The sequence below is a fragment of the Miscanthus floridulus genome, chromosome 4, assembly GCF_019320115.1.
Source record: "Miscanthus floridulus cultivar M001 chromosome 4, ASM1932011v1, whole genome shotgun sequence".
Lineage (NCBI taxonomy): Eukaryota > Viridiplantae > Streptophyta > Magnoliopsida > Poales > Poaceae > Miscanthus > Miscanthus floridulus.
This window is the reverse complement of record NC_089583.1, coordinates 92,783,001-92,788,607: the sequence shown is the minus strand read 5'-3', so window position 1 is coordinate 92,788,607 and position 5,607 is coordinate 92,783,001.

Here is a 5,607-nt window from a genome sequence, read left to right as displayed (position 1 = left end):
CGCGAATTCATTTATCTATTGTGACGCTCAGTTCTGCCTGATTTCTAATCATCATGCTATCTTTCTCACAGTCAGAGTCACATAGTGGCCAGGCTTGCTCAGACTTCTAGGCATGGTGTATGGCCCACAAGGGCAAGGCAACGTCCGACGTCTCCTTCAACCTAGAGGACCCGCTCGAGGCATACACGAACCCGAGCATCCACTCCCATATCAGTGAGTACACTGAGGTGGCGAGGTCGCAACATAGGCCAGACCACGATCTGAGCACCTAGGACTTCGATGGAGAGTCCGTCATGAGGGCGGGGCAAGGCAAGAAGCATGGGCGGTTTTGGCTTGGCGATGACATCATCGACACGGCCTCTACTCCCTCTCTCTCTTAGATCCGAGCACGGAGCACGAGTGAGAGCTCAGCCATTTGCACACGACCGATCGCTGCACAACACCGGGTTGACGCACTCGAGGTTATTTCTATTTTACTCGTCATACATTGATCTTTACACACCTTAATTGGCTTTGCATTACTGAAACATTAGAGTGAAATATTGTAGGCCTGGCTAGAACAAGAAATGAGGCAACGCCAGGAGCTGGAGGCCGGGCAGCAGAGGATGGTGGCCTAGCTGGAGGCCGAGCGGCAGGCCTAGGCGCAGAGGCTGACAGACATTACAGAGTTCCTACAAGGGCTTGGGCAACATGTGGGCTTATCTCTGCCAGCTGGGTTGTTGGTTCCACCTCCGCCTCCACGTCCTGCAGTTGTAGCTACTCCTGTGAGTATGAAAGTTTTTTACTTTCGCTTGTGCTTTGCTTGTATGGCCTCTACCTTCCTAGATTAGCTATCCAAATAATCTTGTCTCACATGCAATCTTTTCTCCTTTGTGCAGTCTCCATCTGACAGTGGTTTGAATAATCCATCTCATGCACCTCCGAATGATGGAGCTGGGCCTTCACCACAGTCGCAGTGTCCGAGATGAGTGCACGTTGTATTTTTTTCATTTGTTGTTCACTTGGTGATAGACTTGTGATATACTTGTAATGCACTTGTGGACTTTGATGGACTTGTGGATTTATTTGGATGGACTTGAGCACTTATTATTATATATGTGATATATATTGCGATGGATGTGATATGTGTGGATGGATGAGATATATATGTGATGGATGAGATATATATATGATGAATGAGATATATATGTGATGGATGAGATATATATGTGATATATGTTTGTATGAATTTATTTGTCATGATGGAATGTAAAAAAAATTAAAAATTACCGTTTTGGGTCACTTTGCAGAGTGTTGCACTCGGCAAAGGACCCCGTTGTCGAGTGCCATGGTCACAGCACTCGGCAAAGCTAGAAAATTGGGCGCTCAGAAAACCATTTTTCCAGCTTTGCCGAGTGCCATGACCATGGTACTCGGCAAAGAATTTTTTTTTAAAAAAAATTCAAACTTTGCCGAGTGCCGGCCAGAGGGCACTTGGCAAAGAAATTTTTTTAAAAAAAATTCAAACTTTGCCGAGCGCCGGCCAGGGGGCACTCGACAAAGAATTTTTAGAAAAAAAAATATAAAACATCTTTGCCAAGGGCCGGATAGAGGGCACTCGGCAAAGAATTTTTTAAAAAAATAAAAAATCTTTGCTGAGTGCCTGCAGGGTGGGCACTCGGCAAAGCGACCGTCAATGAGGCCGGCGCTGTGATGATTGCTTTTCTTTGCCGAGTGCCCCCGGGGCTCTCGGCAAAGCCTTTGCCGAGTGCCCGATAAAAGACACTCGGCAAAGAGGACATTGCCGATCAATTTTTTGCCGTGTGTTCTCTGTCGAGTGCCGCACTCGGCAAAGGCTTTGCCGAGTGCCTCAGGCACTCGGCAAAGAACCTGAATCCAGTAGTGATTCAGCTATTCTACAAGTCCAATAAGATCTCTATGAAAATATGTAAAGACCTTACTATCCTCAATAGAAAGATGACTGTATATCTCCTTTCAGCTATCACAAAAATAGGAGTATGTATAGTATCCCACCTTCTTCTAAGATTTTTGCTGCCTTTAGGAACCTTCTCATGTGACAATATAGAGTCAGCACTAACATTGAAATTGACTGTTTGCATCAAAGTCAAGACCAGCATGTTCAGGCTAGGTCAGAGTACTATCCTCCTCCTGTAGAAATTTAAATAGGCGTGAAATTTCAATGTTGCAATGACATTACAAATGCTAACAGATATCTAGACGAGTGTTCTTATATGCATTTAATCAAGCAATTCAAGTATAAATTTCAAAACAATAGTATTCTTGCATTGCAATACGTGGCTCAAGCAAGCAAGCGAAAAACTTCAGCATAGTTCTGTTCCATGATTAGTAGCATGCACTGACCTCAATCGATAGGTGCAGAGGTTCAGCATCGGGCCATCCTTGCTCGACACCAGCATCTACAGGAGCCTAAGGATCTCGACACACCCTGCAAGAGAGACCGTTAGATTGATCTCTAATCCTAACTGGACCCAATGGCCTAGTTGGGCCTTTGATTCGCAACCTGATCGGGGGCGCCCAGCCCACCATGGCTGGAGGGCCCCTGTCACACTATGCTATAAAAAGAGATGGGGGCCAGCGGCTCTTATCACGAGGTTCGCCTGAGCCGAGCTCCCCACCGACACCTAAACCCTAACCCGATCTAGAGAGGGGCGCAGCCAGTGACGGGAAGCCACCAGCTGCACCGCCCGCTCCATCGACGTCGACATCTTCACCACCCCCTTCACCGGCCGTCGCTGCCCGTATATAGACTACACCGACGAACGTGATGACATCCTCTGAACCCTCCCCCTCTGTAGTGCCAGGTTCAACACCTTCTTCCTTCCCTCTCTATCTCTCTAGTTCTATATGTATTAGGATATACTATGTCTTTTATCCTGAATAGAATCACTCTACCAGCTAGATCTATGATCCTTGTGATCCTATAGAACTAACAATGGTATCGGAGCCATCGGTTTCTAGGGTTTTTAGATCTAGAATGGATAAACCGATTAGAAAAGGAAGTAGAAGGTTAGATCCAGTGCGGGTCTAAGAAGAACAGAGGGTTCGGTTGAACCCTTACCCTAACTGGGTTAAGGAAAGGAGAAGAAAAAGAGGGTTTTGGCCTTAAGAAGGTAAAAACCAAACCCTAAACTCGTGAAGACTTCATGGGGAAGATAAACAGTGGAACCCTAACCCTAATCTCGATCCTAACCCCATCCCCAATCCTAAATCGGATAGATCCGGGAAAAGAAGATAGGAAAATCAAAGAAAAGAAAAGGGGAAAGGGAAGAGGCCTACCTTGTCGCCACACCGTGCTGCCGCCTCGTCGGCGTGCGGGCAGGTGCTCGGGCAAAGGGCGCCGCGGCCAGGCCACTCGACAGCGGCGCGCTCACCCGCTGGGGAGCGCGTGCATCGGTGAGAGGGCTGGCTACGGCGCCATCATCGTCTCCGTGCCATCACGGGACCGAGATAGAAGAGGAGGTGAAGTGGTTGGGTCAGATCTAGGGTTTTGGAGGGGATCAGGGCACCGCCGCCTAGACCGCTCAACGGCGGCGTGCTCACCTGCTGGGGAGCGCGCACGCCGGCGATGGGACTGGCTACGGCGCCATCGTCGTGCTTGCTTTCGCTCGGCTGCTCGGTGCTGCTGCGCTGAGGAGAGAACAGAGCGAGGCAAAGAGAGAGAAAGGCCAGCAGAGAATGAAGCTAGGGTTTCCTGGGGTCACCGCGGTGTCGGCTTTTATTTCGAGTGAAATGCGTGCACGACCATCAGATCTCAGATGAACCGCTAGCGTTGATCGGACCAGCGTCCGGCCCAGGCTGGAGCGCATGGGCGGGTGGCTTTGCCGGCCCAGGCCCAGGTTGCGGCCCAGGAGGCACAGCGCGCGCGCAAGCAGAGTGGGTCGGGCCATTTTGCCGGCTGGGCTGATGAACAGTGTTCATTTTGAATCAGTTTTTTCTTTTTCTTTTTCCAGTAAATGTTTATTTCCTAAAAATTGATTAATGGCTTAAAGAAAATAGAAAAGAGAATTTTCCTGTGGGTAAAATTCACTAAATTGAGATTATTTTTCCGCTGCATATTTAAAGATGTTATTTTTATTATTAAATTTGAACCAACGGGAGAATTTAATTTTGAAAATAATATGTTTTAATTGATTATAATATTATTATTATTCTGACCAACATTGATTAATGACAATATTATGATGTTTTGTCATGCATTAATTCTATTTCTGCCCAACGGTGATGTAGAATTAGTGTAGAGGACAATTATATATTTTAATTTTGACCAACGTTGGAACTAAGGCATACAATTATTATTGTTATTATTTATGTTCTCACTCTATATGAATTGTGTTTTCAGGTGGATACAACTTGATGGGTTGTATCAAAGAGATCTCCACTCTCAAAGATGATAACTACACGGAGTGGAAGAAAAAGATTGACCTGCCTTTCATCTTAGCTGAGGAGGACTGGGTAGTCACCTCACCGTGTCCCACTGAGCCTGTGGCACCGGTGAGGGAGACAAACAAGGCTGATGCCGCTTGGGCAACCAAAGAGAGGGATTTTGCATCCCAAAGAATGTCCTATGACCTTGAGCATAGGAAGTGGGTCACTACCAACAAGAAATATATGGCCGTGATAAAGAACACAATTGAGCCTACAATTGTGGGCTCAATCCTAGAGTGTGACACCATCACTGAATACTTCGAAAGAATAAAGAGTCAGTTCATTGGCTCTTCAAAGACATATGCTACCCAGCTGATAAAGCAGTTGGTGACAGAGAGGTACTCTAGAACTAATGGCATAAGAGAGCACATACTAAGGATGAGCAATTTGGCATCCAAGCTAAAACCAATGGATCTGGCTCTCAAGGAAGAGTTCCTTATCCATCTGATTTTTGCTTCCTTTCCAAAGGAGTTTGACACTTTTGTTGTCAACTACAACATACAGCCCGAGAAATGGGACATGGAGAGGCTCATGGCTATGTGTGTGCAAGAGGAGGATAGAATGAAAGCTACCAATGGTGGCACTATCAATTATCTGAAAGACAATAAGAAAAAGAATAATAATACTAATTTCTCCTCAAAGTTAAAGGGAAAGGGTCCCATGCTGCATCAGCCTCAGCAGAACAAGTTCACAGTAGAGAAAGACCAGTGTCTCTATTGTAAGAAGACGGGACGTTATAAGAAAGATTGTCCCGATTACTTAAAGATGATCATGGCAAAGAAAGGTGAGAACATTATTACGTTCATAAATGAATCCATGTATGTACAGTATTCGAAATCTACTTGGTGGATTGACTCAGGTGTAACTGTTCATGTTGCTAATTCTTTATAGGGATTCCATTCGACGAGGACTACGCAAAGAAGCGAAAGACACGTTAAAGTTGCAAATGGAGTCCGAGCAGATATTGAAGCCGTTGGCGATCTTTCTCTAGAGCTTGCTGATGGCTTCACACTTATACTTAGAGATGTTCTTTATGTTCCCTCATTATAGAGAAACTTGATTAGTGTTTCATGCTTGGACAATGATGGATATGATTGCCATTTTGGAAATGGCAAATATAAGATAACATTTAATAATGCATGTGTTGGTCTTGCTATCTTA